The sequence below is a fragment of the Parus major genome, chromosome 6, assembly GCF_001522545.3.
Source record: "Parus major isolate Abel chromosome 6, Parus_major1.1, whole genome shotgun sequence".
In the NCBI taxonomy this organism is placed as follows: domain Eukaryota; kingdom Metazoa; phylum Chordata; class Aves; order Passeriformes; family Paridae; genus Parus; species Parus major.
This window is the reverse complement of record NC_031775.1, coordinates 28,460,558-28,485,772: the sequence shown is the minus strand read 5'-3', so window position 1 is coordinate 28,485,772 and position 25,215 is coordinate 28,460,558. Positions and strand designations below refer to the sequence as shown.

The following is a 25,215-nucleotide window of genomic DNA, read 5'->3' as shown; positions in this document are numbered from 1 at the left end:
CACTCACACTTCCCTGGGCAACTTGTGCCAGGGCCTCACCACCCTCTCATGGAATAAATTCTCAGTAATGTCTAATCTAAACCTGCTCTCTGTCAGTTAAAAGTTATTCTCCCTTCTGCCATCCCTCTAGGCGCTCTCTACGTGTTGAGGCACTGGAAGGGGCTCTCAAATCTCCCCGGAGTGTTCTCCAGGCTGAAGAACAGCCTGTCTCCACAGCAGAGGTGCTCCAGCCCTCTGAACATCTTTGTCACCTCCTCTGGACTCACTCCATGTCCTCCTTGTGTGGGGTGTCCCAGAGCTGCACACAAGAACTCAAATGATAGCGCCTGCCTCCAGCAGGTGTCAGTGGAAGCTACAGAATGGAGAAACGACAGCAAAGCCAGCCTTTATCTACCTTTCATTCCTACAAGGTGCTCCGTGGCCCGGGGACAGAGAGAATGCTCCATTCTATGAAAAAATGTTATTGCCAGGCAGGTTACTTAATAATTTTCTTCCTTCTTTGAAGTACAGCTCAAAAATTTGCAAAGTGACTTCAGAAGGGGCCAGTGATTAGGCAGGTGTTAAATATTTATTGAAGGGACAGTAGATATGTTTGAAACATTTGAATTAGTGACCCAATTCACTCATTTTGCTACGGGGAGTTAGGGATCTCTGGCTTTGCTCACTGGAGTAGTGCTTTACCCTGTACAGCACAAACACACAAAAGGGCAGAGATAAGGTTCTCTCATCAGCTTAAATCCTGACATTTCCTAGCATTTGAGTGCTTTAGATGTGACTGATGGCTCTGCAGAGTATCTTTCAGTAGGGATTTTGGTTGCAGTCCCCAGGCTCTTGGAGACAAGAGTGTGACAGCTTGGGTGGACTGTGAGGAAGGGCACCTAGGTGAAACTTTGTAAGGTTACGTGCAAGGCAACTTTTTTCTGTTTTCCAGGGTATAAAAATATTTTCATCTTAGTGCTCTGTTGTTAATGAGTTACATACGCTGTCTTGGTGCCCTGTGACCGTCTCTGAGCCCACGGTTGCCTCTGTGCATGCAAACACAGTCACCCAAAATTTCCAGTTGAGATCCTGAGAGAATTAGAGCTTCCAGTGACATAAAGCACTGGTGATGAATAATAACAGATAAACAGTGATGAGATGTAGGACAGTGCAGAGCTGAGGTTCAAGAGCTTTGGTATAGCTGGAGGCAAACAAAAATCTGAAATCTACGGTTCAGCTTCTTGGCTTTACTGAAACATCCACCTCCTAGGCACTGAATTCCAGCAGGGGCCGAGCTCCTGAATACTTTTTGGAAGATGGGTGCCTGAATTCCATAAGGCTGCAGGATGTACTCAGTGCAACACAGATCTGCTACCCTGCTCACTGAATCCAACAAGTGCACATTGCTACAAGGCTGAGAATTGTAGGTTCATCACCCCTGGGGGAAAAATAGGTACATTGAATGTTTATTAGAGGAAGTAAGAGAGGAAGAAATATCAGTCATCTTGCAAAGGGTGAAAAGAGCTCCATGCTGAGAATCTTCCACTGTGTTTTTAAAGCAGCTATTAAGAGATACCTCACTTGTGAAGTGCTGCTTTCACTTGGGGAGAAGTGTTTCAAATGGCAGCAGCATTTCAGTGACACAATTTGGATAACATGTGTGACACAAGATAAACACTTTAAACACTGATATGGCGTTTCCCCAGAAGGTTTTATTAAAAGAAGTTCCTACCCCATATCACTTGAAGATCATGATGCCTCAATGCCACTTCCCAGGAATATTTTAGCTTTGCTGAATATTAACAAGGGGTGAGTCTAACTATCTTGTGTGAATAAAACATTTTGTGTGATGTTTTATTAAGAGGTTCATCAACACACATTTGTAAAGCTTTTCATGATCCTCTCTCAATTAATCCATTTACCTATTCAGAAATGCAAACTTTTTAAAACATGCATCCATCATTGAATAATGACTCTAAAAGGCTTTAAAGACACTTGGACTAATATACAACCTAAGTTTCTATTAACATCAAGTATTGCAAAATAAATTAAAAGAAGACATAATCTCAGTATCAATTAACTTAATTTACAATTCTTTTGCAATAGAATCTCATGCTCATTTACTCTGAGATTTAAAATTAAAAGCTCTGTAATGAATTCCCAGCATCTTTATTTCTACTGCATTTTATTCAATAAGTTACATCAAAATTCAGGGGAAGAATTTACAGATGATTCTTGATGCATTATGTAATTTTTTTTTCTTGAAATAGATTCAATGAGGGTTACAAAAACTATCTTTAAGAAGTATTCAATAAAGTATATGAGGAAATAATTTGGAGTTGACTGTAAATAAGAACCATTCTTACTCTCACACAGGAAATTGCTGTCACCAGTTTCCATAAAATCGAGGAGCTGCTCTGTTGGTGTTTCGCATCTAACATTTCTCTGTACATCCAGTGCCAGCCTTTACTTTTAAAATAAGGTCTGTTTGCTAAAAATGGCAATGTGCCACTTCTAAAGTTGCAAAGATTTCTCACAGGCTCCTTTCCAGGGACAAAAGGGACGGGGTTTGGGTGACAGATTCAGGGAGAGCAGCTGTGGGTTTGGTGATCGAGTGACATTCGACAAAGGGCTGCTCCTTTCTTCAGGAGGGTCATTCACAGGAGGTGTTACATCTGCAAACACTGGATAGTGTTGCCAGATCTCCTGGGCCCAAACTAAGGCGCTTGGACACCTCCATGGTGCCAGCATTTTGGGAATCCTTAGAAACTGCGACTTGACAACGTTTTTTATATCAGATCTTCACAGACACCGCCAAATGGGGATGGAATTCTTTACCTGTAGTCATGTGAATCACTAAAGAGAATACCATGAATTTGACAAAAGCTTTCCTCATCACCAAACTTATGAATCTTCCTTAGCCTCAGTGGGATGGGGAGGAGCGTGGCTCACCCAGGGTGGATTTTCAGGTGTGTTGTGTATCCAGCTAAGGACTCCAAAAGAGCCAACTTTGAATGAGGGTGTTAGACAAGATACCAGAGGTGAGCATCCCTGTGGAGCTGCTGCCCAAAATTTCCACAGGGCCAAAGGCCACAAAGCAGGTGCTTCAGGGGGAGAAAGGCATGGGAGAGTCTGTTGGACACTTTGCAGGTGGGAGAGGCAGAGTCCTGAGCTGCCCAGGCTGCAGTGTGGGCTGGGTTAGAGGGCAGTGGGGTCTGAGGTGTGACAGGATTCCAGCAGTTCCCACCCTGTGAGCCCAGACAGGCATGAAGGGTTAAGCTGGTGGCTGTGGTGTTGGCCCTGTGACACAGCCTTGACCTGAGAAACTGCACCAGAACCGCCCCAGCTCAGGGCTGCCAGCTGCCATCCCAGCAGCAAAGTGGGGAAAGAGACACAGGAAAAGTCCCAGCTACTGGAACAGTTTATTATGAGGTTGTACCTCTTGGGTTGTGAATGTCACATCACAAAGTGATCTGCTGCCCTCATTTTCTAACAGTCAGTTGTGCTTTCATCTACCTTGGTGAGGTAATCAAACCACGCTGTGAGGATAAAATTTAGCAAGGCATTGTGTGTATCCACATGTTAAGGGAAAACTATTTATTTTTTATTATTATTTTTATTTTAAACATGTGACACTGATTATCTGCAGATACTTGATGTGCTTATGATTTCAATCAGCATTTTGTTCATTCACTGCCTCTTGGTTTATTGATTTATAAGCCCTTTAGAATGGTATGATTAGTCCTAGCATTTTATTCTCAGTGGGGGTAAAACGGTATTTCATTATTAACGTGTTAGAAGCTATTTCACACTGACAGTTTGTTTTGAATCCAGGCAAGAGAAGTGACATTTATATTTGGAAGTGGGAGATTGACATAGAAATTATTCTGAAACATAATTACAGTAAAGGCAAATGCAGAAGAAGATAGAAATTCCAGCTAGAGTTTCTGGGGGCTGCTCTGCCGTTGGTAACTAACTCCTGCTCTTTTCCCAGCTCAGCGTAATGAGACACAGCGGTGGTCCCTGTAGGCACTCACAGGAGATGCAGGATCAAGATTTTTACGCATTTAAGCAACTCAGCACAGGGCTGTGAGTGAAGATGGAAGGCAAATGCTGTTCTGCAGCCCATCCTGGCTATCCCAGAGAGCTGTGACAACACCCTGTGCTGGAAAAAGGAGGAGAGGGTTAGTGGCAGTGAGCAGACAAAGAGCAGCTGAGCAGAGTCCAGAGGAGGATGTGGGGACTGGAGCATCTCTTACAAGGAAAGCTGAAGCTGTTTATCCTGGAAAAGACACAACCACGTGGGCACAAACTGAAACAGGAAGTTTCATCTGAATATGAGGAATAACTTCTTCAGGGTGAGGGTGATGGAGCAGTAGAACAGTCTGCCCAGAGAGGCCGTGGAGCCTCCTTCCCTGGAGATATTCACAAGCCACCTGGAGGCAATCCCGTGTCACCTGCTGTAGCTGAACCTGCTTTAGCAGGGGGGTGGAACCAGGGGATTTCCAGAGGTCACTTCAACCATTCTGTCCTTCTTTATGCAGTATTTTTTATTTCTTTGCAGTCAGGCTGATTTAGTTCAGTGCTTTCCAGGGCACCTGGGTGCCTGAACTTCCTTGCTGCCTAGCTGGTCCTGCACCACCTGCACCTGCCCCAGGCTCTTTGTGAGTGCCCAGAGATCCTCCCGGATTTTCCAGGAGTCAAGCTGACTTTGTGTGCACTCGAGGTCTGTTAATATAAGCTCTTCCCATTTTTCCCCCAAACCAAACATCTATCTTACATTACAAAGATGCCCTTTCTTGACAGTGTCCATTCTCACTCTACTATAAGAGAACTCAAAAAGATTTGGGCCTTTAAAAATAGATTATAGTAGGTTTTTTCTCCAAAGGATTTTGATTTTAGTGACTGACGGTCCATTACTAAGGTCTAAAGGAACTTTTCCATTGATGTGAGCAGGAGCAGAGAGGCCAGGGCTGTGTTGGGGTGTTGGGAATTTCCATCTTGGCACTAGGGCTCATGCAATGGGGACACTGCAAATTTCATATAGAAGTTATGCACAACCTATTAGTCATGGTGTGAGGAGTACACAGATCCAGAGAGCAGCAATAAGTCAACATATTACACTAAATTAGGTGCCAAACATGACCTGATTTGTTGCTCTCTCCTGGATCTGAGGAGCAGATTGAGTAAGAATACAGATTGGGCACCATTGCATTTTTTGTGTATGGGGTGATTTTTGTGGTTATTTCTCAGAGGTACCTAGAATCTAGTACAATGTAGTTTTTAATATTTAATATGTTGCAAGCAGATTAAATAAATAAAGTGCAGGGGGTCAAAATTCTTTTACTTAAATTTATAGGCTTTTGTTTGTGTAGGACTGAAACCTTATTCTACGCCAGTGAGCACGCATTTCTGCTTGAATTTAGAACTGCAGTACTATTAAATTCTCAGGATGAAATCCTAGAATCCTTGCTGAAGTCAGCCAGAGCACTGCCTCTCTTTCTAGCAGAACTGAGATTTCGGGTTTCTGCCTGGTCCAGTCCTGTTTTACTCCTCCTGAGCTGCTGTGTTGTGGTGGCTGATCTCATTACATTGAACTGTTTCATGTTCCTTTCTAATGAATGAAGTCAAATGTGTATCCATGATCCATGCAGACTCCCTCCATAAAAAAGGAAGGCAACCAAACCCAAACATTACAAATGAATGTCCAGCTTTATCTGAATAACACAGAGGTGACTCAATGACTATGGAAAAACAAATATATTTGATACTAGAACAATTCAACTCCAGATGAAGAAGAGTTGAAGGAAGCAGAATGCAATTAGATACAATCATGAAAGATATATAGGAAATTACAGCTGATCATCGATATTTTTCCAACTAACATTTACCTTTCACTGGAGGAAAACTTTTAACTGAAAATAACCACCAGAATTATGCCATGTCAAGCAAATGCTGATTTCTTCTTTATGGGAGAGAAAAACAACACAAAAAAACCTAACAACCCACCCTAAAGGGGTTTTCAGGGATGAAAGATTCAAAGAGTGAAAACTGTTTCTTATTTCAATGAGCAAAATCAAAATTTCCATGAATAAATTCCTGGATGAAATAGTAGAACTCGTCTTTATCCTAATGATGACATCTGTTTGCAATAACACTCCATGCCAGTAAACGATGTTATTTTAACTAATCTATTGGCGTGGCGATGAAAGTGACAGTAAAATGTTGATATGGAAGCTAATTTCTGTGTTTGGCCTTGGGATCCATCTTCACAGACACAGAGTGAGCGCAGAAACTATTTTTGGTAACATCATAGCCATCCAGATTTAATTCTGACACTTCTCTGCCTTCCTGAAATCCAAGGAAGACATCTGGCTGCGTTTTCTGTGTGCGTTTCAAGTGCCATTGGAATCATTTGCATCAGAAGTAAACCTGGAGATAGAAATGTGACGCGAAGGTGCATGTGAGGAGGAGGGGACCCAAACCCTGGGTTTATGAAGAAAAAAAGGAATGGCAGCTCCTCAATGTATAATGTGCTTACTGAAAGCTGGGAATAAGATGTCATTCTGAATGTGTTTCTGTGACCTTTTAACTTTGTTTAGTGCTTCTATGTTGTTCAGACCCATGATTTATATGGAACTATGCATGTGCGTGGCCTGTGAGGAACGAGAGGGTGGCTCTGCCTGATTCCCAGGGAAGTACCTGCCAAAGGCTTTTGCTGTTCCTGCCACGGGTGTGCTTCTTGCAGCCCTTCAGAAGAATAACTGGCTGAAGTGTTTGTGAGTTATCAGTTAATCTGGTACTATTTAGGGTGGCCACAGTCTCCTCATCGTACTTTTTAAGCTGGAAGAGTTAGTTTAGGCAGAAAGTAGCCCTGTAGCCTTTGTGTTTGCAGCCATTCCACATAACCCACCTCTGTCTTACTGTCTTTTGCCAGGAGCCAAGCCTGTGAGTTACTGGCAGCGCGCTCAAGTTGCAGACTTGCTAAATGAGAATGAAAACCCCCATGGCAGTGCTCCTGATGTTCAGGGTTACCTGCGGGCTGTCCTGCTCGGGCACAGCTGCAGCGGGATCCTCCAGCCAGGAGGGCTGGCCCGGGCTCTCCGTGGCCTCCCCACATGGCAGCCATGTGGGCGGAAGGCGGGCGAGCGGCGGAGCGAGCTGGCTTGTGGCTGCTTCGCCTCGCAGAGAGCTTTTTTCCAAGCGGCCTAAACACGGGCCTTAATCATCAGCACTTCTGAAGCACTCATCGTTCTTGTATCCAGGCAAGGAGCCTTGTTATTACCCCTTGAGAGATACCACATTCCCTCATTTCCGAGGGAAGGGGCCTGCCAGCAGAATCAATACAGGCACAGCTTGGTTTGTTTCAGATTAAAAATGCCCCCAGGGAAGGTCTGAGTTCGTCTCCAGCAGGGTATGGGGAATAAACCCCTGCTGTTGGTAACTTCCAGGAAATGAATAGGTGGTCACCTTCACTGACTACTCTGCTTTGAAAATATTCTGGGCCTGGGTTGGGAAACCCTCCCTCTCAGGCTTTTTGTTGATAAAAGGGTGTCACAGGAGGTCACTGACCGCCCTTCACTGACTGTTCCGAACCTTCCCGTGTGTGGGGGTGGGTCGTGGTGACTTCAGTCCTTGGGGTGGTGGCTTCCCCTGGGTTGGACAAGCCTGGCTGGCTTGGCTCCAGCCAAATGCTGGAAGAAATTCTTGGAACAAAAGGAACCACAAAACAGTGTCTGCAAGGCCTTCTGGAGCATGACTGCCCACACTCTGACCTGCTCTGCTCTGAGCTCCCAGCCACGGAGAGAGCAGAAGGAGCTGAAAGGAAAAGTTGTATTTCCAGCAAAATTTAAATTTGCCTCCTGTATTTCAGAGAGTTATGAGATGCACATAGTGTAACTGCACACACTCCTTAAAGGGATCCATAAACACCACATGCCATGGCTGTCTGCACAGGTAAACCATGGGATGCTGCAGTCCAGGTTGTGTATGAAAAGGCCAGCCGTCGAGGGGGAGGAAAATACTGTATAGATGTGATATCACAAGTTATATAATATCATGGCCAAATCTCCGCAGCTGGATATCATCAAATCAAAATTAGAAACTCATTGGAAGCAAAGGACAGTCTTTGCACAGATTGCCCATAAATCTGCAATAACTAGTTCTCCCTGGGCGTAACATCAAAAACATTTTTTAGTGTCTCATTAGTAAGAAAATTTATTGCTCAACTATTGAACTGTGTCGATTTTTGAAAACATTGTGTGAATAATTCCAGAAAGCATGTGTTTGATTTGTATTCGTTTTGTGCCGCTGGATAGAAAAAGTGGCTTTTCCCCCATGATGAAATGACACTAATCATGAAATTATAAGGTGAAGCATGTCTACAGTTTCAGAACAAGGTAAATTTTTATAAATATGCTAATGCCCTCCCTTTCCCATAAGTCAAACTAAGATTAAGGAGTTCATACCCCAACTGAGCTTAAAAAAAAAATAATGAAAAGAGAAGACCCAATTACAGTTCTGTAGAGGGGAAAAGAACTTCTCCCAGCCTTTATTATTTTTTCTTTGTGCTGCAGTGTGTTTCCCAGCTGTGTCTGTTGGCTAGTTTTGTGGCTCAAATAGCCTGGAAAAAAAAAGAAAAAAAAAAGAAAGAAAAGAAGATTGAGAAATGGGAGAAATTTAATTCAAGCAGCAATGTCTGTGTAGGATGGATGGAAGGAGTTTACAAGTATCTGTTGTGTGGTGAGGATTTACTGAGGGGGTGGTTGGGTGCAGGCAGAGGTGCTGTTTTTTCTCATGTTTTAGCAATAGTGAGAGCAGAACAAATGGCTCCAGGGAGATTCACCAGCAAGGACCCATGTGTGCAAAATTCCTTGAAAGATTAGGGTGCTGAGTGGTGGTTCTGCACCCAGGCATCTCCCTCAGTTTCAGCAGAACTGCACAGGTGAGTGTGGGTAAGAAAATCACACAAAGACACCCTTACCCTTCACCAGTGTTCCTTTGCTGGGTTTTCCTCTGCAAGCAAATGCTTGTCAGCAGCCTGGAAAATGTAGGAAAGCCTCTGAGCATGAGGATTTGTGATGCTGTGCTGTCCCTGCAGGTCCCCAGGGCCCAGCTGCAGGGATGGCAGGGGCATAGCATGGCTGCCATGAGGTCTGGAGCAGTTTTTGGGGCAAGCCCAAATCTGGACTTTCCAGAGCTGGTGAACAAGGGGAACAGACAAGTCATGGAATTAAACCTCCTTGTCTTCAGCAGCACATCCAGGCTTTCCTCAGCGCTTTTGCTTTGGTCCTGCCCTCTCCCCCGTTGCATGACACACCCCACAAATGCAAACCAACAACCAGCTCTTCTATCAAGGACATTATACTGCAGGAAAATAAAAGAGAAAAGAAGAAACCGAGTCAGAGGGGCCAAGTGGTCTGGTCAGGGTTACTCACACCTCAGTGGCAGAGTAAGAAATAAACTCAGGCTGGGGAATCACAACCTGATGCCCTCCAGACTATGGAAAATACAACTAAACTCTCAGCTGTCTTTGCAAAGTGAGGTATTGGGGAATTTTTTCAGAATTGATAGAGACAAGAAATAACTGAGTCTGTGTAGCATTTGTAGTATGTAATTCCTTTTCATGAAATAGTTTTGGCATCATCCAGTCAGGGAACTGTGGAAAGCACAAAATGCTAGGCATTGCTATGATAAAGCCCCACTCAAATCTGTGAGCAGCTCCTTCCAAGTCCTGCCCTGTAAATGCCTGCATCAGGTGCAGGTGATGCAAACAACAATCAGGAAGGAGTGTGGAGGCAAGCTGAGTCTTTCAGTCTCCAGACTCACCTCCAAAGGTGTTGGAAGCTGGCGGTGCAGCTGCCCTGGTTCCTGTGCTGGCACTTGGCATCCTGGCTGGCAGATAGTCTGGGGTGCAGGTGGGTTTCCTCCCACTTTCAGGCATTACCACCCTAAGCACATAAACCCCTGCACCACGGACATTTCTCAGCCAGGGCTCCCCTCCCTGGGCTCTGTTGTGGATGAGGGGTGCCCGCCCAGAACTGGGGGATGCAGGGAAGGGGGTGGCTCCTGGAGGAGCTGAGCCTCTGGCCCCAGCAAACTCACCAGAGCACCTCTCTGGTTTGCCTAGAAAGGGCTCCAAGCTGGGCTCCAGAAGACACCAGCAGTGCTCTCCTGCTTTCTTCCAGCTGTGCTGGCAAATCTCTTTCCTGAGCACTGATGGGAAATGAGAAAATACAGGCACAGCCCTGGCCTTCACTGGAACGACAGTGAGCCCCTCTGTGACCCCACTCCCCCACGCCAGGCCCCTCCAGCCCAGTTTTATGGGTGAGAAGGATCAAAGGGCTCCAAGTGCTCCCATATGGTAAATGGCCCTATATGTTGTGTATAATTACACACAAGCATCCCCACATCCATGTTCGGTCTCTATTAAAGATCCCTGGGCAGCAGCCAGCGCTGTTTTCCCAGGACAGGAACATTCCAGACGTCACGGCAGTGGCGTCACACTCTCGCACGCACGGCCTGGGAGCCAGGACACACCTGCCCGAGGCACGGGATCCCCCCCACTGCCCTCATCCTGCCTCCCAGAGCTGGGATGGGGCAATTCCAGGGACAGTGGAGCCTTTCCTCTGGACACCAGCTGGGAAAGGTGTTTTCCAGCCACAGGGTGGCAGCTGATGGAAGCGTTAGTGGTAAGTTAATGCTGCCTGGGTGAGTCTGACTCTGACCTTCCTTGAAATCAAATTTGCTGCTTGAATAGAACTTCCCAAAGGGGATGTTTGCTTTTTATTAAGACTGGGCAGAAACGGGAAGAAAATCAGACCTTCAGTCACTTATTTTAGGCTGCTTTAATCCTTTTTTTAAAGCAGTGGATGCATGTGTGCATATGGCAGCCCTCAGGGCAGGACTCTCACCCCTCACCGGTGCTGGAACCTGGAATGGCACTGGTTGCACCGAAAACATCATCTGCCATTGGAGACTTTGGGAATAGGAGGCTCAGGCCATAGGAAACAGGTTTTTCTGATTTTAAAGGCTGAACTCTCTGGAATGCAATTCTGCCTTGCTAGCTGGGTAGAAGGAGACAGTTTCCTTGTGGCACCAAGATGGAAAGGAAGTGAGCAAGAAATGGATGAAAGAGGTATGAAGGAGGTCTAAAACTGAGACACAATATTTTTTATCTCATGTTCAATCAGCATAAAAAAAATTTGGGAGATTCAGAGGGAAGTAGCCCTTGGTTCCATAAATTATATTTGACTTGGGAATGAAAATCCTAGTTCCCATTTTCAGCTTCATGGTGAAGCTTTGTGATGGCACCCAGAGGTGGGTGGTGCAGGGTTTGCATTGAGCCTGGTCACCCACCACCTCCAGATTGCTCCCTGCTGTTTCCTGGGCCAGCTCATATCAGATATAGGAAGAAAGCTTATTTTAGCAGAGCCATCTTACGTGGGTAGGTCTGTGCTGGAGTGGAAGGACACAGAGTCTGCTGTCATTGTAATTAATCTCTAAGTGCCAAGCTGCCATCCCTGGTCATCCTCCTGGGCTGGAAATGGAGAAGTTCCATCACCAGAATGAGTGCTCAGGTCAACCTGAGTTCATTTCAGGCAGGCTCTGTTGCACATGTGGGATGTGTTCCATGTCAGCATGCACCACTGCAAAACTGCAGACTGCTGGGGTGAACTGGTGTCTCAGATGAAGCTCACACAAAGATCCACATGAACACCTGGGCTGATACGGGAACCTCCTTTTCATAAACACGACGACTCTGGAACTTGGGTGGTGCCTGACTTTTGTTTTTAACTGAAGAAATTCCTCCCTCCTTCCCCTTCCAGCTATTCTTACCTTGGGTCACCTTCTGCAGGAGCTTGTAGCAGATCTCATTAGGGATTTTCCATCAATGAAATGTTTCCAGGCAGAAAATATACTGGCAAAGGAAAGCCTGTGTTTTGGGTGGTCTGCCCAGCTAAGAAGAAGGAACAACCAAGTTTTTTCTTCAGGAAGATTCCCCTGCTTCTCAGAGGGAGACCTTTGGCCATGACTTCCTGAAGGACTGAGTTTCTCCCCCATTTCTGTGAAGGGTTTCCTGAGGGTCACCCTGATCCTCTACAGACCCAGCAGGAAAGAACATTTTCCTTCTTCGCTCTCTACTTTCCCCTATTGTGTGTTAGCTGGCTGCTGTGGTTGGACAGACAATGCTGAATGCAATGTTGATACCTGGTTTGAGTCCAAGCAGTGTTTTATTCAAGTAATTAGTTGGGGAAGTAAAAGCCTTCATTGCTGTGCTTTTTCAGGGACTGGTGTGTTAGGTTACCTGCTGAGTTAGAGAAGTTACCTGTTTGGTTGTTTTGGTTTTTTTTTCCCCAATCCTAGACTTGTGATAGCCTGAGAATAAAAAAACTGCCTTTGTAGAGGAACCCTTTAAAAACAGCCACAGGCACTCCCACCTTTTTCTGCTCAGTAGCCCAAGGGAAGAGTTAATTAAAAGTTCCTTCAAAATATACTCCTTACCACTCTCCTGTGTTTCAAAGGCTCTGGTGCTGTGCCAAAGTGGGAGCAGGCATACATTAAAGTGACAGGTACAAAAGAGGTTGTTATATTCCTTGTGCTCCCTCCTTCTCTGATCCCTCCAAGCTAAAGCCCCATAATCTAAACATTGAAAATAAAGAATAATAGTCCTTCTTCTCCCCTGCCTGTATAACAAGCAGATCATGACTGAGGGTTTGGCTTTTGCATGCAACCTCCTTGGGCACAGGTTCCCAATCCCCTTGGGAACATTTTCCTGGAAAGAGCAGCTTGGTCCCACCACGGCTCTGCTGGCAGCACATCCCATGGAAGGCTGCCTGTGCCAGGATGATCAGGCCAGGACACCTTGATATCTACCTGCTTCTTGTTAATTGTTGAGATAATAAAAAGTATCCCTCTTTATTGCGATACTTTTAATTTTCCAAGGGTATCCATACACATCAGCCTTTCTGAACAGCACATCCCAGGTGCTACTGACTGCCAGCAGCACAAGCCAATGTTGGGTTAAGAGACAGTGATTTCAGAGAAAAAGGTGGGATCATCACTTCTCCAGTCTAAGATGGAAAGGTAATGACAGCCATCTCAAGGCAGTAGGAAGAGATAAACATCCTTCCCTGAAGACTGAAGAGAGAGGAGCATGAATTGGAGCACATTAAATTAATCTAGCAGCTTGGCATGGACTAGCTTCCCATTTTCACAGTAAATGGGAGCCTTATTCTGTCAATGTGCTGAGGATTTTATTTCTAGAGATTTATAGCCACAGGTTCTGGAGTGCTCTGTAATTACATGAGTTTACACTTGCAGGGACAAAGGCTGAGTAAATATTTTATTAGGCAATTTTTTATCTTATTGAAACTAAATACGCATGTGATAATTTGCCTGGTGAATGGGAGAAGGATAGTGAAATAAATAAGATAGTTTACACAGAGCCTTTTTTTGTGGGCTGCATGCAGAATCAGCAGCCACACAGGCCCAGGAGTGACACCAGGAGTGACACCCACAGCCAGAATGAGAGCCTGGGCAGAGCCATGAGGATTGGGCCACTGCTGGGGGGTGAAATGTGATATCCCACAGGATAAAAGGGACACTGGAATCCCTAACAGATATTGCCCTGGGGCAGATGGATTTTTTTGGCCTGGTGGGTACCTGCTACCACACCAACACAGGCTGAAAACACCAGGTGCCCTTCTGAGGGTCCTTGAGGGATGCTGGCACTGCAGCGTCACACTCTGCTGTTGATTATGACAGAAATAATAACCAAATAAAATAAACATCAGATTTACCCAGGACCTCTTGTTACTGCAAATTTTTCAAGGTTTGTCCGCTGTGGAATCATCCAGCTAGTGGAGCTGTGGAACAGACTCACATGGGAAGCGCTGTACAATCACCTGGGACACTGATCCATGAGTGCAGCAGGTTTATTTCACTGCAGTGGAGAAATTATTGCAGAAATTGAAGTATTCAAGAGCTCACCAGCAAGGCTGCTCTGAAGTTTACAGTTCTCACAAAAATGAGGGAGACCTTACAAGAGGAACACTTCATTTTGTGGAAGTTGCTGAAATGAAATGGTTGTTTCTGTCTGGTAGGTAAGGGGCCCTGGAAGCCAGGAATGGATGGAGCCAGCTGGGCTCACTGCTCTTCTCCTGGGCTGCCCCATGCTGCAATTCTGTGGTGTTGGAACAGTTTTTACTGTCATTTTTGGAACCCTGAGAGCAGGTCCCAACCCTGTGGCTCCTCTGGCAATGAAATCACCTTGCTCGACACCACAAAGCCAGGGAGATGCTGGCACTGGCTCCTTGGGGTGCTCCAGGGTCTGCTTTGCTCTTCAGCCCCAGTTTGCCAGTAGCAGTGGGGCAGAGGTTTGTGCCATTCAGTGCTGGGATCCTCAGGAGAATCTTTGAATTTACAATAGGTATCTACAATAATATTGCAGTTACACTTTGCATGGGCAGAATATGGCCTGCCTGCGAAGGAGCCCTTTGATTTTAAGACAATTTACAATGAAGGGTGAACTTCCAGCAGCTTCCTGATGAGCAGATAATAAATGTTTGGATGTGGCAGTTGTACATGAAACTCATATTTGAAGCTCTTGGTGAAGAAGCATTGGTATAGTATTTTTTAGCAGCAAGATGTTTATTAAGCATCTTCACAGACCCATATAGAATTGACAAAAAACAAAGATTCCTGTAGTATTTCTGAGTTTCATATTATTATTCTATTCACAAACAACTGCAGCCTGTTATAAGTCCCACGGCACAAAATTTTCTAAGAATAGTCAAGGAACCTTAGAATTAATTTATAAAATTTGGTAATCATTCACAACTTCATTAAATACTCAGATGCCTAATAATACATTATTCTTATCTTGATTTTAAATTTTAATTGCATGAAGTTTGGTCCCTCAATAATTAACACTTTGTATATCCCACCTAATTCATGAACTAATTGTAATTTCCTAGTTCTTAATGTTACTCACTAATTCTGCCAGTGATAAAGAATTGTATGTCAGAACTCCAGAGTAAGTGACATTCTACATGCACAATAATGACAAAACAAGTTAATTTACTGCAAAGTTGCTGAAAGACAGAGCTTTTTTAATTGCATATTTGTTACCTTCATTAAAAGGTAAGTGCCTCTTCAGTTATGTATTTGCCCATTTCTTACACATTAAAAAAAGTGCTAATGAACCTGATTAAAATTAATTGAAAAGGTCCAAGATCTGCAAAGAGATCCTAACACCAACAGACTTCTAATTACTGCTGAAAGATGGACCTAAATGGGGTTTAGCGGGAGACAGAAAATCGTTTTCCAGCGGGAAACGCGAAAGCGGCGCAAGAACTGAAGCGCCTGGTTATATCAGAGAAAATTCAGAGTGTCTGGACACTATTTCCTCTCCCTCCTCCCTGCTGGGAGCTGCTCTTCCTGCCCATGTCCCCTGGCTGGGCAGGCTGTGTGACAGCTGCACAGGGCAGGGCTGCAGCTCCAGCCCCTCAGCATCAGCTGGGAGGTGCCAGGGAGAGCCTGAATTTGGGCAGATCCAAGGAAATGCTCACAGAAGCGTGGCTGGAGGAGTCAGGGGAAATGAGATGCTGTGGATAGAAAGGGGGAAAGATGCAGGAGAGGGATGGATGCTAGGGGGAAGGCTGGGGAATGGTACTGGATAGGGAGTCCTGAACCCTGCAGAAGGTGGGCTGTGCTGGAAACCTTGTTTTATCCCACCCTGAGCATTCCTGGAAGCTGTGGTAGTGCTCACAGCCATCCAGGATGCTGGGAGACAACATTCCCTGCCATATAGGCCTTATTTACACTGCCAAGGTGAAAACTCGTTGATTCAGGGAGTCAAGGCCTGCTTCAGGCACCTTCCTGACTTACTTGAAGCATTTTGTCCTGCTGGTTTTGTGTTTCCAGCAGTAAAAAACCTCACCAAGCCAGAAAATGGAGCTCATTCCTTGTTCTCAGCAAGATTTCTGTCTAAGGTGGGGAGGTGGTATAATTATGTGTTTATAGCAAGAATATAGAGGTGTCTTAGACAACAGTCAGTCTCAACAGACAACTTTATTACTGTAACCACACCCTTCATAGCTGCCCTTTTTCTTCTGTGCTTCCCCACTATCCACTGCCATTATTCCAGGATATTCTAATCTTATAAGAAGTATTTTTTTCCTCTCTGTTAATAACACACACCACTTATCTTACTACCATTATATAAATGTAAAAGAAGAGAGAAACATATGAACTATTTTAATTTTTTTTGTTTTGATTGAATTTAAATCGCTGAATGAAAAAATAGCTTCTTCTAGTAATTCTGCTGTAACTAACTCAGTTTGATATTGGTTCTATTAGCCTTCTAATAGCATGAAAGCTAAAAAATTAAATCGTTCCACTTGCACATTCATAATTATGTGCAATTAAAATCTTTACATACCCAAAAGTCTTATATGAAGCCCTGAACCCTTCAACTGTCACTCTTCATTATCTCCAAGCCTAACAATTTTACAGTGACACATTGTACACAATGAGATGTGCTAAAGAGGAAATATTATATTTTACTGATGTATGTGTTCTTTTAATTTCTCTGAATTAGCTTTTTGATATGGATGCTAATTGTTTTCTTTGAAAGGAGTCGCCACAGATATGTGATTTCTCTATGCCTGTTGCGCTTCAAAAAAAATACAGTTAATTGCAGGAAACAGGAATTTCTCTCTTTTTTATATATTAAAAAAAATAATCAGCTGCATATCAAAGGAGTGAATCTTAATCCAACTTTCTGATTGTACATTAAAAAGAAACCTTCAGTTTGTGACCAGCACAGAGTATTTGGCGACTTTTGATGTTTCCCCTTTTCATTTATTCATGAGGCGAAATGAATAATTAAAACAGGACGTTTGGCAAAACCGACGCGCACACAAAAAAATATTTCCATATGAACTTCCAGTTCCAGCCCACGACAGTCTAGGAGACACGTTACTGCAGGGTTGTCCATATGGCAAGTGTGCAGGGAGCTCTGAAACCATAGACCTGGCCCTGACTTGGGATAGGGCCATCAGTGGCTGACAGCTGTTACTGCTCCACAAATGCAAATGCTGCCTGGGGGGGACACAGGAGTGGCAGAAAGGTGGAATTTAGGCCCAGTCCTGGGTGTGAGGAAGCCACTGATAATGTGTGATATGCAGGAGGAACCTGGGTTACAGCACAGAAACATCCCTGATGGAGGAGCAGGTTGCTCCACACTCTCCAGAGACAAGGTCCTTGGGATGGAGAGGGAATGTTTGCTCTCTGGTTTCCCACAGGCTGCTCACCAGCTAAATTTAACATTTAGTTTCAGCCACAATGTTACAGCAAGTGACACTTTTCACCCTAAATCTCATAAAAGGCTAATTTGACTTAGCTCTTATTCACTATAAGGAAATATTATCGGGAAGTGACAATATATCATGCATAGCAAAATGTCTTGATCATCCTGAGCTGGGCTGCCCTGTTTCACAAATCTTCAAAGGAACTTGTGTGTTTTACTCATCACATCCTGCTCTATTTCACATCTCCGAGAACTGTGCAGCTGAAAGGCTCCTTCTCTTCATATCTAGCTCAGAAATTCCCCACTGCTTCTAACAAAAGCCTGCATTTCTGTTTTCAACCTTTCTAAATGTATTCTTCAATTTTTTTTTGCACAGATGCAGTCCTCCTGAGCAGTGAGCTTGTGCAAAAGTGTTGGAATCACAAGTGGAAAGGACTCAGTGTAATATTCCATCACTGTATGTAGCTGTCTCTTTAAAATTTCCCACAAATTTTTCTCATCTGGGAAAATTACAGATATTTAATTTTTTTTTTCATTTTATATCTGCAGTCAGGATTTCGCTTCTTACACAGACAAAAGGACAAAAACTCCAGAATGTGGCTGGTTTGTGCTCGTCTGTGCACACTTTCAGGATGCCTCTGGAAAACAAACTTTAGGTTCACTCTGTCTCCTCTTGGAGCTTCACCTTTGCCTCTGCATTTCCTGAAGTGGAGTCTGTGGTTTCTGAATTGTTTTACTATGACTTTGTCTTGTTTTCCCTCCAGAGCTGTGGTCTTTGCTTACATTCTCTGAATGGCAAAGCCCATTTGTTTCTTTTTATACTTCTGTCAGCTTAAATTTCCATCAGCCCTCTTCTCTGCTTGTGGTCTCTGATCCCCACTCAGACCTTATCTCAAATTAGGGATTCCACAGGCTTCTGTAAAATGAGGATCAACTTAAATTCTCAGATTAAGTAAAATGAATAATTAAAATAAAAATTCTGTCTCTATTTTTCTGTTCCTCACCCAATGTGAGGATCATCTCCTATTTCTGATCTGAAAATATAATTTGAAAAGGTATTTTTTTCCTCACTGACGTTTTTGGTAGCTCCACCTGCACAGATTTCTTTCTTGAACTTTTTCCTGAGGCCCATGGACATTAGGATGGGGGAAGCTGAGTACAGATTTGTTCCATATTCTCTCTGTGGCCTCAGGGCATATTTAACAGTGTGGTAGAAAGACAGTTTCCCAGAGACAAACTTCATAGAAATTAATAAATTTTTAATAACATTTATAAAATTAATCAAAGTTGTTTTGTTTTTCCCAGACTCCCTTTACTCATTCTCACAGAAATTTAGTCAATAGCTATGAGCAGATGAATCCTCACCAAGCGTGAATTCCCTTCCCCTGAGCTCTGTTCTTCCAACGTGTCCTGACTGCCCATTATGGGCATGGAGGACACAGACCCACCATCCAAAAGACAAATATTTAATGGGGTGGCTGTAAAAGGAGTGATCTTGTGGTGTTTTCTTTTCCACAGAGACTTCCTGAGGGCTTCTCTGTGGAAGACTCACTCCCTTTACTTATATTGTTATTAATATAAATAAGTTGATTAAGTGTCTTGTTTAAATTGCATTTATCACATTCATCCTTGTTGAAAAACCCTCTTCAAAAATCTGAGTGGCTGGAGCATTTGAAGAGAAGTGTTATACTCACAAGAGTGATAATGAGATAGGTGCAGCTGGGAATCAGGTATATGAGAATTACTGAACACTTGGCAAAGACTGTTATTCTCTTTCTCCCCCTCCTTCCCTTCTAATGATTAAAAATAAATTAGGACAGATATTTGTACACCACCAACAGAAGCCTGTTTGTTATGTCTTACACAGTTCTTTCTGGTTGTAGGTTCTTATTAATTTCTTTTTTTGTTTCTTTAAATTACTGAGGAGTATTTTCTAACACCTCTTCATGCCATCCCTTTCTTGGAAATTGATGGTGTCTATGACCCTGTGCCTCCACACAGGAACCTCAGCCTTTCCTTGGATGTCACCTACATTTTTTCTGAGATTTTGATCAACACATATATATTTTTCTTTCTACATTGTGAATATGGTAGTGGCCTTAAGCAAGTGGAAAACAGCCCAGCCTCCCTGTATGGAATTTCCCAGGACAAGCTGGGTATGGAATAGCTTCAGTGCCATTCCCTGGCTCTCCTAGTCCCAGATGGGTGGAGGCAGAAGGCATCAAGAGCATTGAGCACTCAAACTCCTCTGGGCTGAAGGGACATCCTCTGTGCAGTTCTCCAGCTCAGAAGATAAATGAGACTCTGGTAGTCTTCTGAAATTCTTTTGCCCAAAGAAGGGATAAAATTGTTTTCAGCGGCTCCAGAATCCGTGAAATAATGTAAACAAGAATCATGATTCTTCTTGCAGATCCATTGATCCACATGTGTGGTAAGAAAGATTAAGGATGAGTTTCTTGTAAACCCATCACTGATGAGTTTTAACCACCTGGTGCAGGAATAGCTGTTCCATGAGTCATGTACAGCACGCACAAATCCTCTCAGCAGCCACAGCCAGAGGGTTACACAAGCCCCATTCAGCACCACCCCTTCTCGTGTGGGTTCTTCCCTGCTTTTTGGTATATTCACTTTGAAAAGATTGATAGAAAGATGAAAATATAAGAAAGAAAAATGGCAACATAAAAATCTGCTTTATGCTTCTAATTTCTTGTTCCTGTTAGTCACTCTGGTCATATCCTCAGCTAAGTGGAGTCTAACTGAACAATAGATCAGCCTGGATGGCAGCTCTGCTGCTGTATTACCAACCCAACAAACGGCATTTTTCCTTCTAGCAAGTTCCTTTATCAGACCAGTAACAAGATGTCATACAGATGTTAAAAGATTACCCATTAGTAAAAATACTCCAGAAGAAAATCAATATATTTAGACAGCATTCCTACTTGAGTAAGAAAGAAATGCTGTTGCAGGCGTAAGAAATCAGCTTGAGAGTTCCTAGGAATGTGTTGTTGAATGGTTTTTTTTGGCCTACAATCTGTTGAGCACATTTGCTCCCACAGTTGCATCTCTGCCACACCACGGTGTCGAGGCACGTAAGGCTCGGGGGGACAGTGAGGATTCACTGCAATAAACAATTGAACCATCACAGAGACCTGCTTCAGTCACCCAGGCACTGACAACTGACTGCAACAACAAAAGTCCTGGGCAAAGCTGCAGCTCTGGGCCCTCACCTGCCACAGGCTGAGCAAACAAAGGTAAAAGCATCCTCTGGTTACAGGTTTCCTCCAGTTCTGCCCAGAAGCTTTGAATCTGTGCATCCCAAAATGTTTTCCCCAGTGTTTTACTCTGGCCATCCCTCTCACGTGGGAGATGGACTTGGAGAAAGCATCTGAATGGCCTCAGGAGACATTGGAATTGAGTCTGCCAGGAGAATCTGAGAGAAGGGTCACAAGGAGGGGACAGATATGGTGACTTGGCATCATGAAGGAAACTTCAAACTTGTCTCACAAGTCTGCTTGGAAAAGTAGGGCTCTTAAAAACAACCTCTCACCCCAGTGCTGCAGGACCTAGTGCTGCTGTGGATGACCAGGATATTCCCTCCCAGAACAACAAAGAAGAAAAATCAAAGTTCTGCATTTTGTCACTGAACTGAGACTTTTATGTTAATCCCCCAAAAAAAATATGCATTTCAATCCCCAGTGTTAAAGTCATGAGTTTTATTTTTTCATTTTGAAATAAAAAGTTTTTAACACAAACCTAAAATTATTTTTTAACAATTTAACAAAAACAACTTACTTTTTTTTTATACTTCTGAAATTTCACTGAATCTAATGCAAAGTCACCACTCTTTTGTGTTTTTTCCAGTTTACTCTCCATTGAAAAAACACTGAAGGGCCCTGATAAAATTTAGAATGGACAGTTCCTGTTGTTTTCCTGTGAAAGAACAGTGAGTGACTCAGGTGGAAATCCCTGGAAGGAGGAATAGGTGGTTCCTGCCCTGGAAAGATATTGAGTCTGTTCTGAGAAGTTTCCAAACAGAGGTGAAGCAAGCAAGAAAATGAATCAAGAGTCTGCAAACAGCAGATGCTATGTAGGAGACAGTGTGAGTCAGCACACAGGTGAGGCAGGACCTCAGACACATTTCAAGATCAATTTTATGTTTTCCCTGATATTAAAAGTCAGAGGACAGCTCTGTGTAGCTGCAGGAAGGCTCCAGATCTCTAGATTTTGAAATGAAGTGTTTGTAGATCGCTGAAGATCCAAATTATGCCAAAATTATGTTATTAAAGCGTAATCATCTTGTTAGCTGCTTAGAACATTTTCTTCATTATCACTTCATTCATACTTATGATGATGAACAGATGGTACCAGTGTCACAACGCAGCATAAATCACTCCCAAATGTTGTTTGAAAACACAGTTGGAAGGTGGTAGGGACATCCTCCTGCTGATGAGCCTGGCTCACTCTGCTTGCTCTAAGAGGAATTACACAAACCTGCTTTGCCACTTAACCTGCTGGCTGCTGGCACCAAAACACTGCCAGCCCTGTGCCAATGCAGGTTGTAGTCATACTGAGAATGAAGTATATTTATATTTTCAGCAAAAACTGGTGAATTTAAGCCCTGAGTAGCCAAGGAAATGGTGCAGTTGGAAGCTGCCTGTTGCAGTTTTAGCAGCAGTGGAGCTGGGCCTGAGAGGGGAGCAGTGGGACTGTCCCAGGCACTCCCTGCACCCAGCGCACGGTTCAGAGGGAAAACCCTCTGAAAACCCAGGTTTATTCCAGAGATCAGTGCTCTTTCAAAAAAACCTCATCATTGATCCCTGCAGTATCCCCCAGACTGCCTGCACTCTGCCCCTCTCTCCAGCCAGCAGCTGGAGAGCCACGGAGCTCAGCTGGTTTGTGACATCCCCCTGGGATGGCTGCTCACCCTGCTTTGGGCAGGTGCACCCAGCACCAGCAGGAGGAATGGAAGTTCTCACAGCAAACACTCCCAAATTTCACCCAGAACCACAAAACACCCAGTCCCCAAATCCAGGAGACACAGCTGGAAGCCAAACCCAGAGGACCAAAGCAAACAAAGGTGCACAGGCACAAACCCCCCATGGAAGCTGAAAAACAGCTACCATAAAGCTACTGAAACCTATTTAAAAAAACCTCAACCAAACAGAAAACTAAAGGAGCAAAAAACGACTGTTAACACTCCTCAAAATTATACAATATAGAATTTTTCCAATTCCTTCTTCACCCTAATTCTGTCTCTCACCCACAAGATGCACCAAACATGGAGCAGAGCCTTTGTTTTCTAGGTGTAATCTACATTACTCAGGCCAAAAGAGCAATTTGATCTCTACCTACAGCTCAAGGGGGGTGAGTTTTGTCACTGCATGAGGTAAGAACCCCCTGCTTAGGTTGTTAAAAGTATTTACATCTCTAATTCCCCTTGATTTCCCTTTGTAAATTTGGTTTTAGCTCTCAGAAAAATTTCCTCACATAAATCTTTTACCAGCCACTAGAGGGGAATGTACAACACAGTGAGAAGGGAGACAGTGACATGGCATTAAAGTTGCAGCCAGTTTGCTCTCTCAGATGAAGCATTTAGTGTCATGCTGGATCTTTACAATTTTTAGGAGCTAATTTCACGTTTATCAAGTGCTATTTTACTCTTTTCTGTCATATTGATTCCTCTCACTTTCTGCCAGTTTAGGCTAGTTTATGTTAAAGTCATGGACTCTTCAGGTGAGAAAAAGATCCTTACAGACACTTAATTTGATGCTTAACACCCTCATAAGCCCATAAAACATGCATTTGAGAATGTGATCTCCACTGAAACACTGTCCTATTCAAAATTGTTTACAGTGTATAGCAAGTACAGCATTTCTATCCCAGGAGAAATGTTGGTATTTCAGCCTTTCCCTCAATTTAAAACGGTATTGAAAGTAAGATTCAGATTTTTTTTGTGTGTGTGGGATGGAAATTCCACATTAATTCTAGTTCGGAAATGACAAACAGATCCATTTGGGCGTTCCTCTACCAGAATGAAACTTTCAGCTCTTTTGAAACGGATGGTTTTTTTTACTCCAGTCTCTGATAAAACAATGTGAAATGTCCTGCGTCAGGAATGCGTTCCTCGGGAGCGGATGGGAGCCAGGCACTGCTGCACTGGAACTGGGATCTGCCCTTCCCTGCAGCCCAGACTTCCTGCAGAAGGGACTGGAGCATCTCTCTTGCAAGGAATGGCTGAGGGAACTGAGGATGCTGGGCCTGGAGAGGAGACAGCTGAGCAGGAACCTCATCAATGCATACAAATATCTTAGGGGTGGGTGTCCACACCACCTTCAGTGGGATGGAACGAGGGGCAACAGGCACAAACTGAGACACAGGGAGTTCCATCTGAGCAGAAGGAAAAACTTCTGCACTGTGAGGGGGACTGGGCACTGGAACAGCTGCCCAGAGAGGCTGTGGAGCCTCCTTCTGGACATTATCCCACCTGGGCATGATCCTATGCATCCTGTTGTAGGTGCAACAATGCCTGTGTCAGATGATCTCCAGAGGTTCCTTCAAACTCCAACCAATCTGTGAATCCGTGATTCAGAATATGTTGCAAGTCAAATGAAACAGTTAATTCCATTTTTCTGTGCAAATTGCAAATATTCAGTGAAAAAAAATCTTTCCAATAGAAAATTCTGATCTGGCAGTAACTGCATTTTTATTAGGGGAAAAAAATACTCTTAAAAAAAATAATTATTTATTGTCCTGATAAAAGATTCTCAATCATCTCTGGTTATTTGCATCAGAGATTTACATTTCAAATATATCTTGTTCATGAGCCAAATTTTTGTCAGATAGGAATTAGCAGATTCAAGTCAACAGAAATAGAGGGACTGACCAAAAAAAGAAAGGAATATGCATCTCTACATTTTCAAATGCTCTCTCCTGATACCATATAGATGCATGCTGAATTAAACTGTTCTGCAAAGAGGCTTTCATTCGAGCACTAGAAGGTCACAGTACCCCTTCAGCCTTCTCCAAACCCCAAAAATCCCCATGCATGCTCTCTAGGAGATGTGGAGCTCCCATACATTGCTGAAGTTGGTGTCTACCTACAACCTCCTGAGACATAATCTCTGGATTTACCCATGGCACACTCCTTGTGGCCCAACAGAAACTTTGCCATGCAAATAAAGCAGGTGCTTTGGACCCTCACCTTTTCTATTCAGAGTGCAGTTTGTGAGGAGATGAAGGCAGAAGTTTCAGATATTTCTCTCAAAAAGGGCAGGTAAAACTCTCCACTGGAATTTGCCATGTTTTAGGTGTGTCTTCTGCTGGGGGCCTGTGAGACCACTCCTGTGTGTGGTGAGTGGCCTCAAAGTTAGACCAAAGCTCTTCATTGGTATTCAGCTGATGCCAGGGAAGCACCATTAGGAGCTGATGGAGTAGACAACACACACTTCTCTAAAATTATCACATTTAGTGTGATTCCCATAATAAAATCATGAGCCAGCATGGGGAGCCTCCTTCAGTTTACACAGGGAGACTTGGGGTCTCCAGACAGCCAGAACAGAGCCAATGTTTCTGAGTAAACTTTGTCAGGAAAACAGATTAAAAACTCTAGAGGCTTAGCTAAATCTTATGCAGGAAAACACCTTGTTACCCTCCTGATTTAGAATCATAATTTAGTGCCAGTGAATAATACATATTGAGTCGTGTCAAATACGCCTTTGTTACAAAGTTTACACAATGAATTTTTCTTTCATCTAAAATGCGCAAAATTGGCTTTTCCCTTCTGATTATTATTATTTCACTGTGACTAGTTGTGCAATAGTTGCTACAACCAAGTTTTGATGGCTCATTAATGAGTTGTTTACTGAAAATAGTCAATTCTCCATATGTAAATTCTTCTGGTTGGACACATTAGCCTTGTCATA

At 43.6% G+C, this 25,215-nt stretch overlaps 1 long non-coding RNA gene across 1 annotated transcript; it reads left to right on the top strand.

Annotated features, from left to right (window-relative positions):
- Positions 1 to 10,277: 10,277 nt before the first annotated feature.
- Positions 10,278 to 21,040, top strand: LOC107207158. The gene is made up of 3 exons (XR_001522633.1): positions 10,278 to 10,670; positions 17,670 to 17,750; positions 17,843 to 21,040. It is a non-coding gene; the product is annotated as an uncharacterized LOC107207158 (long non-coding RNA).
- Positions 21,041 to 25,215: the final 4,175 nt, after the last annotated feature.